Here is a 15,154-nt window from a genome sequence, read left to right on the forward strand (position 1 = left end):
TCAACAGAAACAGGAAAACGCAGCGGTCTCGTAAAATGCTTTCCTGTAATTTCAATTTCCGATAAGAGCTAGCGATAGCTTGTCGTTTTCGCAATGATCTAATACAAAGTTGAATTTGACCGTCAAATTGTATTTGTGGCATAAATGTTAATTTTACTTACTTATCAGCAACTTCATGAACATTTATTTTCTTCAGAATTTCTGGTAAAATGATCGTTTGCAATTTTATTGTTCGCGTGTCAATTAATATCTCTATACTGTGGCTGTAAATGTACGTCTTCGATTTTGCGGAAAAGCTCTCAGAATCTTCGCAGTGAGTCGTTTAAATCAGCGATTCAAGGTGATGAAAACTGAGACATTAATTCATATATCAACTATTGGACAATCAACGATCAAATTTGGTAATGGTATCCACTGACGCGTTCACAAGCTGCCCTCTTTCAAATGAAACACTCTGAGTGCAGTTTACACGTGAAGGTTCGTTACGGAGTGGGGGTGAAGTGATCTCTAACACTCGGTCAGCCATCACGTAGTAACAGATTGGTGCTGTGCCACAAATCTCTAAATTAGGACGATACCTGTGTTTGAAGGTGAGTCAGAGGACAGTGCTTCGTTCTGAACAGAGGCCTGAAATCACGTGTCAATGGAACATTGGGGGTTAAGATTAGCCACAGGGAGAAGTACGAATTTCACGTAATCCTTTGATAGTATATGTGATATGTCCATTAAAGAACTGTATTTTCTATAGTATACTAGTATAAAACGAACTCTTTTCCTTTACTAGACACACTGTGGATGGACTATGCTTGACACTTGGTGTCTCTGATCACTTGACCACACACTGCCTATAATGAACTACTGAGTTGACCTTGTCAGGGGTTAGATATGTCGATTAACATCTCTCAATGAATATACTGAAGGCGTCATCAGTAAGTCGCCTGATGTTGACCGGCTGATTTAAACCTCTATTAAAGTTCCATACGATTACAGACAAACACACAGTGTATGGCCAAGTGGTCAGAGACTGCAATTAAGTACAGAGAATGGAGGCCATTGATAAAAATCACAAATGTTTATTCGAAATAACACGTTAAGTATATATGGATATCTTGATTTTCGTGCAGGTCACTATCGTTTAGCCTTCATTCTGAATATTGATTGTCATAGCTGGAACATTCTATACTGAAGTCGTTTGTCTTGCACATCGCAAAACTGCCTTTGAAACACAGCCCCATCACAAACCGTGATTGCAATGACTAAAGCTGTGATACACTTTAGTCGTGTTCCTTTGAGAGTGCGAGTGTGTTTCTTATCGATGTATATCACATCGGTGTCCCTTTGATGACCGCGTGACTTTGACGTGGGAACGACAGGATGACGTGGGAACGACAGGATGCTTCGATCGCTGATAAGGTATAGTTGCCAATTAAGGTATGTGTCAAATCTCGGTCCCATTAACTATAGACCCTGGATTCTTGTCCCAGAGTTAGGGCAGTACCATTTGATTTTTCGGGGGGGAGATGGAGGATTTTTGGAAAAAAAATTGTGTCGGCAGGTGAAGAAGAACAAAATATTATCAAGTAATATCTTGAGAGAAAAAATGATCATGGCAAACCACAGAAAAAAAAAGTAATACAAAATTTGGGAAATCTTACTCTCTCATTCTCTCATTCTCTTGACGTGCGCCGCCTTTTGGGGGCGCTAACATTTTCAAAATATACTTGAGGAGTCCAATGCCTTTTTGCCGTTATTCGTGTAAACACACAACGAAATTAGGTCAAAACTCGTTCCACATAAGGCTTTTGTTGTATGGCTACGTCCTGGCAAACACATTTCATATTTTATGTTGCAATAAACATTGTCATGATCAAAACTTAAATAGAGACGTCTTCGATGGACTTGCCCAGTGAAGTGAAAATTTAAAACACATGACAAGATTCATTACACTACTTTTGTTTAACACAATCTCTGTCCTCCAATTTAATGCCATCTGTCCTGTGCTCACATAGAATACTACTCATTATTTTTAGATGTGCAGTTGTTACCCCAGTGACATGTCATTAACTCAAGAATTGCGGATTAAAAAAATGGTAATCACGAAAGACAAATGCTTGCTTCCACATGTTGAAAAATTGATGCAAGACAGACAATAGAAAATAAATTGCTGCCACAATGGCGGGAAAAATTGTTGCCATACCCATTCCCACCCCCAATCAAATGGTTCTCCCCTTAATGCAGTAACGTTCCTAAATACTGACGTTACGTATTCATTGCCGATTAGAGGAAAAGTCTCGATTATGTAAATTTGCCAATTGCTTTCCGACTAAATGACCAAAGATTAACGTACTCGATCGACTCGACTCGACACGTCAGTAAAATAGCTCCAGCAAGTACCCGGTGTTCTATCGCACACAAAATTTCCAATTCTTAAAAATAATGTCACTTGACAAAATGAAACAAAATTCATCGATGGGAGGGGCTGGTGTGAAGCAGTGTACCCTTGATCTGAGATATTGACGGATTCACTTACTAGATAGACTGGAAACGTCACAAAAGACAATACAGTCAATGTGTTGATTGTTCTGCCGATAGGTTTAGATACGTCATTAGCTTTTCAACCTGACTGCCGGGACTGATAACGCAATGTGGTGTCGTCTTGACAAGCGTCTAAAGAATGTACTTATATTTCATATTTCCATCTTGAAAGCTTTGTGCTACCTCATGACACTCTGCTTGGCCATCTTGCTCCATCAAATAGTAAAGATAGGAAAGCACTCCCTTGGATTGTCGGGGTATAGCCCTCCCTTCTGAAAAGAAAAATATCTTCTGATATTTGTCTCAAATATGACTAGTCAGCAGCGGCAAATAAACGATAGGTCCATGTTACTCAAGTATCATTCAGCACTGTGACAAAGTCACAGATCAGGAAGGCATGTTTCTGATTGTCAGGGTGACTACGCCCATTGAAAATTTTAATTTTGGTGATTTTCTGAGAAAAGTTATTATGATCTCCAAAATCTTCAGGAGTTTGTGTTATAATTAATAATTTCTTGAAGGTATATAAAATATATGAATATTTTATCAAAAGTTCGGGAAAGAGGTTATTGTCACTCAAAATTTGATACAGAAGCTTGAGTTCACATTGAGCGATCCGGGTCTCGTGTTTGTTTGTTTTTTGTTTGTTTGTTTGTTTGTTTGGGGCAGTGTATAACGCATTAGAGGACGGGGAAATTTTAACACTTGCAGAGTTAGTATAGGGCAAAGCGGCCATCGACCATTTTGAATTTCACTTTGACTCGATCTGTCATAATTTTTATTCTTGATTACGAAAGAGATTGGTTTAAAATCCCTTCTTTGGAAGCGAAGTAAAAGTAAAAATCAACACCTTGGGTTTCGGGACACGTATTGCCTTACATGTACAAACAAATCCACTCCTCGTTACAATGTCTCAACAACAACAGGTAGTAAGAACTGAAGAGAGTCGGTAAAAAGATACGGGGGCTCGTCTAGACAAACCTGACGTTGGGATGACATATTCTCAGAAGCCAAGTTTGTGGTGTAACACTTAATAAGTGTAGGAAATAACATGAAGTAGGGTGGTTTTATAATGGACACCTTACTTTTGGTGATTAACTTGTAAAACTTCGCGAGGTCGAGTGCTCTTTACGACTTATACCACGGATGATATCATTTGCAATATAAAATTGATCATACCGACTGATCCCGGTAAATGACAACACAGGAAGCAACAATCAAACTAATTTACACATTAGTCAGTGGTGGCGAGAGAAGAAAATATCTGCATTATGAGGAATCTTTTTGTTCGGATTGGTTCGTTTAAAATAACACCTGCTTTTATTAAAATACATGTACACGTTCTTTGTTTTATTGGAGTCGAAACTCTCGTGAAGGATTGATGTGATATACTTTTCTGACATTTCGAAAAGTGAATATAACATACCAGTCAACATCACAGTGTTAGTGACGTTGTCCTGTATGTTTTCCAATTTATCATATTCCAATTTGATAATTTCCATAGAGGAAGACTTGCAAAAAGATTTCTAAACTTAAAAAGTACAAGAACTGCCACATTTGCCAAGTCATTTAGCGTAGAGAAGTTAGCTATAATCTAACATTCACGAGTACCAAGAAATGGTGTCTCAGTGTGGGATTCTGGGATCGCGATAGAAACCAATGTATAACTTGTTCAGTAGTGAAATATGTACACAAAATGCTTTGTTCTTACTGTGGATATTGAAGCAAGTGAGTCATGTTTTCGGTATACTGGTTTTTTCTAAGTAGAATCTATAGTTTGGAGAGATGATAACTAATGTACTAATGCTGTGATATTTTTATTTGTGTGAGCATCTTTGAAAATATGACCATAAACAAGTGAATTTTATATTTGCCCTAAAATGTTCTTGTGTGTGCTTCTACGCAACTTATTGTGATGCATTACTTATTCATGTACAGATTAGTACACCGCCAGACGTTTCAGTAAAACCGAAACTTCTCTCGATAAACTAATAATTTTTATCTAGAAAAGTTTTGGGTTTAATGTTTAGCATATGAATAAAAGTGTGGCGGGTTGCTAATTTGCATGAGACAAAAGGATTGTAGTGGATTTTGGGGATTCAATGAACGACAAAAACAGGATATCGTGGCCAAGAGTGTATAATATATGGAAAATTTCCTGATGGTTACATACATACAAATGAAGAGGTTGTGGATAATTGCACCTGATGGACCAGCTGACATCTCCGGCTATTGACATCTACGTTCAATAGATCTCAAGTACTGACATCTACGATTAACTGATCTTTCAGACTACTGACATTCACATCCCTTGACATATACCTGGATGCAACTCTCGATACAACCGCAAGTCCTTGTTCGGTTTTTCTGACATGTTGGACAAATTTTGTCACCGAGGTGAGGCACAAGGAAAGTTATTCCCGACATGATTTGAGTGTGTTTCTGTGTGTGTATCTCTGTCTTGGTATCTGTCTATGTGTGATTGTCAGTGTGCGTCTGTGTTTGTCTGAGTGTGTTATTGAATCTGGGCCGTGTACAGTGGGCATGCGCAAATATATCACCATCATAGTGGGTTATATCAAACCGTCCTTTAAGGGATGGCGAGTGACCTTCCGGTCTTGTCTACGTTTGCTGCGCTAAGCACTGATGCAATAGACACAATTACTTGTTCATCGCTTCTTCTTGGCAGCTAATCTCGCCATCATAAGAATCATTAAATTTGGGACACACAAAATAGTAAGGAGGGCGTGGACTGAGGTCGCTACAAAAATACTCCGCTTTATCTGTCGATCAAATTCGTCGACTTTACAGGCATATTGCAGTAACCGGTGGACCATTTTGATATCCGGCAGGCGGGGAAGGGGTCTGGATTATTGCCACTTTAAGAATTTTTTCTCTCCAAGCTTAACTCAGAATTTGTATTTTCGACATGCGAATTCTAGCAACTTTTTTCACTTTGCTCTTTCAGAGGAATCTTTTTCAGGAGTGCTTTATCTGTCCGACTAAAACCGTCCCAGCATACGCGTGCCTTAAATTTCAACATTTCCTGTTCTCTTGCATGAGATGCTGTTCTTTACATGATATGAAAGAAATACGTGAATTGGCAAAGAAATGTACAGCAGCACAGGTCGACATGGAACTAAGGCAGACAGCGTATCTGTTTCAGGAAACTGAAAAGTTCGAAAGAGGATGGAAGCCAACTTTACTGCAGCAAGACTACTGATGAGAAAAAAGAAGTCATCGTGGCATCAATCTGTACAATACCACTGACAGTGATTAAGTTTTTTTCTAGGTAGTATTCCCGGGCTGGTTAGTGTGTTTCTGTGTTCCTGTGTGTAATACGCTAATCTAATGTAGCAAAAACCCTCTTAGGATTTGAAAGACAACACAATGAACAGAGGGGGTAGAATTATATACACTGAAATGACAAACTTAATCCAATTACTAAGGGATGGTTAGAGAGCGTTGAACCCTTCCTGATACAGAAAATTTGAGAAACATTAGACATAAAAATTGTGTCATTTAGTGGTCATTGTGAGTGTTTAAAACAAGTAATTTATGAAGACTTACAATTATATTAAACAAAATGATTCCCATTATTACCTTGTCAACAGAGGTATTCAGTGTATATCCTTAAAATTATAAAAAAAGTTTTTATTTGACACTGCAACTGACACGCCGAAACTTCTTCAGCAATTTTTGTTAATGAAAAGAAATAACCAAACTATAGTTTTTGAACGTCTATTGGCTACAGACGTGTTTGGTATTTCTGATTTTTCAAAAGTTTATAGGGTAAACGTCTTTAAGTTTGGGGTATTCATTTTGGAGTGTAGCTTCTGTTTTAGATGTTAACAGATGTGTCGTACGATAATCATTAAAGAATTACAATAAGACAATTTAAGATGGTCTATTTGAAGGCAAATTCTTGCGCCCTTGTCTAACCCTCATCAAATTGCATTGCAAATATTGCTTGAAATTGAAAAGAGAAGTTCTGGAAATATTTAGTATGTGGATGATTGCGGCAACGCCTTTACGTGCAACAGATACTTTTGTTGACTAGTCACACCTTGCATATCATTGTACAAAGCAATGGATACAGAATATCCAGTGCAGGCAATGGGGACAAGCTCTTCAAAATATTTTCAGGTATGAGGATGAGAAACTGTAGCAGAACCTTAATTTACTTACTGTGTCAAATTGAAAAACTGGCTATTTGTAAAACAACAGCCCAGGTGTTAGTTAAAATATTAATAATAACAGGACGTTAAAGAAATGAAAGGTAGGTGTGCTGAAAGTGGGGATTTAAAAAAATAGGGCGCTTGAAGGACGCGTCGGAAATGAAAGGTGGTGTCAAATGAGGTGCCAGCGCACAGAAAATGAAAAGTATTAACTGAAAGTAACTATCGGTGGCTGATTTTTTTACTTCAAGTCTACTGGGATTATTTTGCTGCCAATCTTGGCCGTACGTTTTGTTTCTAGAGGCAGCCTCTTGGAATCTGTTTTTCAAAATGTTTCCCCCCCCTTAAGGATATCAAGTGGTCCACCCTTAAACTACCTGCATAAATTGTTAGCATTCATCAGTCCCGAGATACCATGGAGTATGCTCAGGCTGGTGAATGAGGTCGATGTAGAGTGTCACTGAACAAGCCATACAATACGAGAGTGGAAGTCAGTCCTACACTTGGAACACGTGAAGGCTGATATTGTCTGTTACAGAATGTTACCAGTGTAGATGAAATTTCTCTAATGAAATGTAATTAACATTCAAATTTCTTTACTCGTTTAACTACTTTGCATGGATCAATTTAACGACTTAGGAATATGCAGCCAATTCGAAATCAGCAAAACGGACAAAATATCTTTACAGAGTCAACAATGACGGCATTGAATTCAAATTTACAGACCATATTTTATAATCTTGAGCTTGTATCAATACCTGTGACAGGTTGATCCCGGATGGTGTGCTATCGTGCTTTTCAAGGGTCATATATTGTAATACAGCATCGCAATGCGTGTACCGGTATTTGAGAGCACAATACACTCAACAAAATCTGAATAGAATGTAGTGAACTTTTATACAACGATGCTCAGTTAGTACGGCTGGAGCTGATCAGAGTTTGATCAGTTGCCGAAATTGTCATGAAGTTTTAGCAGCAGCTATTTTTCTCACAAAAGCCTGTTAGACCTTGGTATGAACATGCTTTACATCGCCATCTACGCAATAATTTAATGTTGACTTGTATGGCCTTATAGTGAAAATGATCATGATAGAGTATTTTTTAAACATGTCCAACTGTAACCTAAATATAAGGTAATATAACAAGAGTATGATTAAATAAATTTTTAGGTCACATTGTTTGAGGTTTTTATTCTGAAGAGCGACATGCTTGCTAAAAATTATTCACTCAAATTTGGTCAAGACAAATATGTCCCCAATCTCCCAAGTACAGAATCGCACAAAAACTTTTCGTTTTATGTACAGCCCTGGACGGGACACTAACACATAAACATACACACGGACAGAGTGCCCTTATCATCAGCTGTATTTGACCGTGTATACGTGAAGTAAATGAACTAATCGCACAGAAATAATTACTATTGGTCATGGAGATGCATTCCTTACATATAGTAGTAGAGCCTCCAAAATGTATCAGAGGGATGATTGGAATGAGATTCTAGATTAAATTCACCTTCCTTCTACTCCCAATTACAGACATCCCCCTCCCCAAGTATGACTGAACTCCCAATTACAGACATCCCCCTCCCCAAGTATGACTGAACTCCCAATTACAGACATCCCCCTCCCCAAGTATGACTGAACTCCCAATTACAGACATCTCCCTCCCCAAGTATGACTGAACTCCCAATTACAGACATCCCCTCCCCAAGTATGAGTGAACTCCCAATTACAGACATCCCCCTCCCCAAGTATGACTGAACTCCCAATTACAGACATCTCCCTCCCCAAGTATGACTGAACTCCCAATTACAGACATCCCCCTCCCCAAGTATGACTGAACTCCCAATTACAGACATCCCCCTCCCCAAGTATGACTGAACTCCCAATTACAGACATCTCCTCCCCAAGTATGACTGAACTCCCAATTACAGACATCCCCCTCCCCAAGTATGACTGAACTCCCAATTACAGACATCTCCCTCCCCAAGTATGACTGAACTCCCAATTACAGACATCTCCCTCCCCAAGTATGACTGAACTCCCAATTACAGACATCTCCCTCCCCAAGTATGACTGAACTCCCAATTACAGACATCTCCCTCCCCAAGTATGACTGAACTCCCAATTACAGACATCTCCCTCCCCAAGTATGACTGAACTCCCAATTACAGACATCTCCCTCCCCAAGTATGACTGAACTCCCAATTACAGACATCTCCCTCCCCAAGTATGACTGAACTCCCAATTACAGACATCCCCTCCCCAAGTATGACTGAACTCCCAATTACAGACATCTCCCTCCCCAAGTATGACTGAACTCCCAATTACAGACATCCTCCCTCCCCAAGTATGACTGAACTCCTAATTACAGACATCTCCCTCCCCAAGTATGACTGAACTCCCAATTACAGACATCTCCCTCCCCAAGTATGACTGAACTCCCAATTACAGACATCTCCCTCCCACAGTATGACTGAACTCCCAATTACAGACATCTCCCTCCCCAAGTATGACTGAACTCCCAATTACAGACATCTCCCTCCCCAAGTATGACTGAACTCCCAATTACAGACATCTCCCTCCCCAAGTATGACTGAACTCCCAATTACAGACATCCCCTCCCCAAGTATGAGTGAACTCCCAATTACAGACATCCCCCTCCCCAAGTATGACTGAACTCCCAATTACAGACATCTCCCTCCCAAGTATGACTGAACTCCCAATTACAGACATCTCCCTCCCCAAGTATGACTGAACTCCCAATTACAGACATCCCCTCCCCAAGTATGAGTGAACTCCCAATTACAGACATCCCCCTCCCCAAGTATGACTGAACTCCCAATTACAGACATCCCCTCCCCAAGTATGACTGAACTCCCAATTACAGACATCTCCCTCCCCAAGTATGAGTGAACTCCCAATTACAGACATCCCCCTCCCCAAGTATGACTGAACTCCCAATTACTGACACCCCTCCCCAAGTATGACTGAACTCCCAATTACAGACATCCCCCTCCCCAAGTATGACTGAACTCCCAATTACAGACATCCCCTCCCCAAGTATGACTGAACTCCCAATTACTGACACCCCCTCCCCAAGTATGACTGAACTCCCAATTACAGACATCCCCCTCCCCAAGTATGACTGAACTCCCAATTACTGACACCCCTCCCCAAGTATGACTGAACTCCTATTACAGACATCCCCCTCCCCAAGTATGACTGAACTCCCAATTACTGACACCCCCCTCCCCAAGTATGACTGAACTCCCATTACAGAAATCCCCCTCCCCAAGTATGACTGAACTCCCAATTACTGACACCCCCTCCCCAAGTATGAATTAACTCCCAATTACTGACACCCCCTCCCAAAGTATGACTGAATACTTTCGGACGTTCATATCACCGCTTATTTTCACGACAAAGGCGTCATAAATTTTACGTGTACGACCTCTAACTTCCATTTCTAAGTGGAGTTATAGTTTCATATTCATCATACCAAATGATCTTGAACTACGCAATGAATGATGACAATACAACCAAGTATGACTGAACTCCCAATTACTGACACCCCCCCCTTCCCAAGTATGACTGAACTCCCAATTACAGACATCTCCCTCCCCAAGTATGACTGAACTCCCAATTACAGACATCTCCTCCCCAAGTATGACTGAACTCCCAATTACAGACATCCCCTCCCCAAGTATGACTGAACTCCCAATTACAGACATCCCCTCCCCAAGTATGAGTGAACTCCCAATTACAGACATCTCCCTCCCCAAGTATGAGTGAACTCCCATTACAGACATCCCCTCCCCAAGTATGAGTGAACTCCCAATTACAGACATCCCCCTCCCCAAGTATGACTGAACTCCCAATTACAGACATCCCCCTCCCCAAGTATGACTGAACTCCCAATTACAGACATCTCCCTCCCCAAGTATGACTGAACTCCCAATTACAGACATCCCCTCCCCAAGTATGAGTGAACTCCCAATTACAGACATCCCCCTCCCCAAGTATGACTGAACTCCCAATTACAGACATCTCGCTCCCCAAGTATGACTGAACTCCCAATTACAGACATCCCCTCCCCAAGTATGACTGAACTCCCAATTACAGACATCCCCTCCCCAAGTATGACTGAACTCCCAATTACAGACATCCCCTCCCCAAGTATGATGAACTCCCAATTACAGACATCCCCTCCCCAAGTATGACTGAACTCCCAATTACAGACATCTCCCTCCCCAAGTATGACTGAACTCCCAATTACAGACATCTCCTCCCCAAGTATGAGTGAACTCCCAATTACAGACATCCCCCTCCCCAAGTATGACTGAACTCCCAATTACAGACATCTCCCTCCCCAAGTATGACTGAACTCCCAATTACAGACATCTCCCTCCCCAAGTATGACTGAACTCCTAATTACAGACATCCCCTCCCCAAGTATGACTGAACTCCCAATTACAGACATCTCCCTCCCCAAGTATGACTGAACTCCCAATTACAGACATCTCCCTCCCAAGTATGACTGAACTCCCAATTACAGACATCTCCCTACCCAAGTATGACTGAACTCCCAATTACAGACATCCCCTCCCCAAGTATGATGAACTCCCATTACAGACATCCCCTCCCCAAGTATGACTGAACTCCCAATTACAGACATCTCCCTCCCCAAGTATGACTGAACTCCCAATTACAGACATCCCCTCCCCAAGTATGAGTGAACTCCCAATTACAGAAATCCCCCTCCCCAAGTATGACTGAACTCCCAATTACAGACATCTCCCTCCCAAGTATGACTGAACTCCCAATTACAGACATCCCCTCCCCAAGTATGACTGAACTCCCAATTACAGACATCCCCCTCCCCAAGTATGACTGAACTCCCAATTACAGACATCCCCCTCCCCAAGTATGACTGAACTCCCAATTACAGACATCCCCCTCCCCAAGTATGAGTGAACTCCCAATTACAGACATCCCCCTCCCCAAGTATGACTGAACTCCCAATTACTGACACCCCTCCCCAAGTATGACTGAACTCCCAATTACAGACATCCCCTCCCCAAGTATGACTGAACTCCCAATTACAGACATCCCCTCCCCAAGTATGACTGAACTCCCAATTACTGACACCCCCTCCCCAAGTATGACTGAACTCCCAATTACAGACATCCCCCTCCCCAAGTATGACTGAACTCCCAATTACTGACACCCCCTCCCCAAGTATGACTGAACTCGCAATTACAGACATCCCCTCCCCAAGTATGACTGAACTCCCAATTACTGACACCCCCCTCCCCAAGTATGACTGAACTCCCAATTACAGAAATCCCCCTCCCCAAGTATGACTGAACTCCCAATTACTGACACCCCTCCCCAAGTATGAATTAACTCCCAATTACTGACACCCCTCCCAAAGTATGACTGAATACTTTCGGACGTTCATATCACCGCTTATTTTCACGACAAAGGCGTCATAAATTTTACGTGTACGACCTCTAACTTCCATTTCTAAGTGGAGTTATAGTTTCATATTCATCATACCAAATGATCTTGAACTACGCTATGAATGATGACAATACAACCAAGTATGACTGAACTCCCAATTACAGACATCCCCCTCCCCAAGTATGACTGAACTCCCAATTACTGACACCCCCCCCTCCCAAGTATGACTGAACTCCCAATTACAGAAATCCCCCTCCCCAAGTATGACTGAACTCCCAATTACAGACATCCCCCTCCCCAAGTATGACTGAACTCCCAATTACTGACACCCCCTCCCCAAGTATGACTGAACTCCCAATTACAGACATCCCCCTCCCCAAGTATGACTGAACTCCCAATTACTGACACCCCCCTTCCCAAGTATAACTGAACTCCCAATTACAGAAATCCCCTCCCCAAGTATGACTGAACTCCCAATTACTGACACCCCCTCCCCAAGTATGAATTAACTCCCAATTACTGACACCCCTCCCAAAGTATGACTGAATACTTTCGGACGTTCATATCACCGCTTATTTTCCGACAAAGGCGTCATAAATTTTACGTGTACGACCTCTAACTTCCTTTCTAAGTTGAGTGATAGTTTCATTCTCATCATAGAAAATGATCTTGAACTACGCAATGAATGATGACAATACAACTCCACTGTCAATCAAGACTGAGCAAAAGACTCTGAACAGATGTATTTGATCATCATGACGATCAACATGGTGGAGATGAGAAAAACAGATCATGCTGGCAAAAAACACATTCGACGAATATCTTTCAAGGACAAGTCCAATTTCTTAAGGGGGATTAACTTAAGTATAATATCTAGCGAATATAGCAAGCCAATTGAAATGATTCAGGCCAAGAAAACAAGTTGACCTGAGTGGAACCAAGATGCGTTGTATATCAAGAAACTTGATTCGTAGAAACTCATTCAAAATTTGTGTGTTAACAATTATCGAATTTGATTTGAAAAAACTTTTTCTGGTGTATAGATGTCAAAAAAGAATTAGTAAGAATACTTACCTTGGATTGTGTTTGTCTATCTCGTTAATGTAAGCCCTTCAATGATTGTTGAGAGAGTCTTGAGTCCCATACACAGCTGATCGAATTCCAAAAGAAATGTAACTAGATCAGTGTTGTGTGTCACCTTGGGTCAAATGTTAAATTGTCACATGAACCGTGCGTGCTAAACTCTGCGATATCATACTGCTCCTTGATGGATGTGATTTGATATGAATTAAAGAGTGTTTGGCTTTGGTTTACATCACATGTTCTCGTTAAAACGTTTTCTTCTGTACGTTACATATTACCTGCGTAAACTTTGCCATCCACTACCTTCATCCTTTCTCGTCACATTGGTCACGTTATTGTTCAAATTACAATGTATGAACACTAAAATTGTACAGTTGGCTTGGTGATATCGTTCCATATTTTATGGCATGAATTAAAAGTAAGTGACACTATTAAGGTCAACAGTAAAGTTCAATGTCAAGTACGCCTCTACAAGCATTTGCAGGGTCCGCTGGATTCTACATTCGAGAAGCAAGATTTATTGCAATTAAAGTGATTGCCGGACATTAAATAGAGAAACCGAACAAATCGATGGACACTAAAAGTGAATGACAAATGTTGACAAAAAAGATTAAATTTAGAAATAGTAACAGTTGTATAGGTACAGCTGCCTAAGTGTTTGATAAATTATGGTCGTGTTTTTGACAGTTTACATGTGATGAATGTTCCGACCAGCCATAAATTATTCTGGTCATATTTGTATTGTCAATAGTGAATAGAATTCACAGTTATAAAGTGCACATCTACCATCTACCATCTACACGAATGCCAATTGCAAGCTTGAACATTCCATTAAAATCGTGGCAAATATCTCATTTTCCATTAAAGTCGAAGCAAATGTCTAATTTTCCACTCTCAAAACCAAACACGTCAACGTAGTAGGTCCAAATAGCTTACAGCTACATATTCTCTTTGGTTCATTTTTACGACGTGATCACACATGAAATAGCATAACAATTTGATCCGAGCGGTATGGTTTACAGACGCAACAAAAAACATTTTAAAAAGATCTGAGTAATAGTTACTGTGAGTAAATAAACTCCACTTGGTATCTTAATGAAACAAACAGATTTGTTGATAAATTTCATAGTTTGTGTATTTTGCTTTGACAGCTTGTACAGATCGTGACAAAATGGAGACAGCACAACTATAGCCATAATGAATGACCTTTCATCTCACGTGAAGAAATGGTCTGGACGTCAATATTTTGTAAGATGTACTTAAGATAAAGCGTACAACAACGACGGACGAATTCTACGAACCGCAGAGTCATGATGCAATCAAAACACCCCCAAACTAGATACCCTGAAGGACCAGGCACCAAACCTGCCATGTCTTTACCAGCATTGACTAGAATAATGCCATCCAGACGCTGAGATAATTTATTCCAATTTAAAAGTATGAAAGTATCAACAGAGAAATTCAAACCTTATATGATAACAGACGCTTATTAAACATAGCGAAAACAAGGACCTCTGCAAATATATCAACGGAAATTCGATGCTTAGCGTAAAGAATTCATCCGACAAAGAAACAGAAAAACCTTAACTTTGAGATACTAGCCATATCTTTATCCCTGGTAAAATGTTCAGGAAAGACTTGCATGTATGGGAACAACAACGATCCTGGCACGTTCATGGCTCGCTAGTGAATGTGGCTCGCGTAATGGACTATGGCACGAGTCTTTTGGTGTTTGCTTGTGTGTGTGTCTTTGCTCAGTACGTTTGTTTTGAAGAGGACTCGCTATGTATGCTGAGCATTTAATGCCTGGCATACAGATTGTCAATAGTATCTCTATGAAAAGTGACGACACTGGATTTTATGTGACCTCAGCGATACATTTGTCGTGGTGAG

The 15,154-nt window shown here is 40.6% G+C and overlaps 1 protein-coding gene across 1 annotated transcript in view; it reads right to left on the reverse strand.

Moving 5' to 3' along the window:
• Positions 1 to 13,352, reverse strand: part of LOC139142172 (synaptonemal complex protein 1-like) — a 31,354-nt gene extending 18,002 nt beyond the window's left edge. Inside the window, exon 1 of the mRNA XM_070712027.1 lies at positions 13,253 to 13,352. The gene's annotated coding sequence lies outside the window, so the exon portion shown is untranslated. The remainder of the gene's footprint in view (positions 1 to 13,252) is intronic.
• Between the last annotated feature and the right edge of the window lie 1,802 nt (positions 13,353 to 15,154).

This window comes from Ptychodera flava, chromosome 1 (genome assembly GCF_041260155.1).
Source record: "Ptychodera flava strain L36383 chromosome 1, AS_Pfla_20210202, whole genome shotgun sequence".
Classification (NCBI taxonomy): domain Eukaryota; kingdom Metazoa; phylum Hemichordata; class Enteropneusta; family Ptychoderidae; genus Ptychodera; species Ptychodera flava.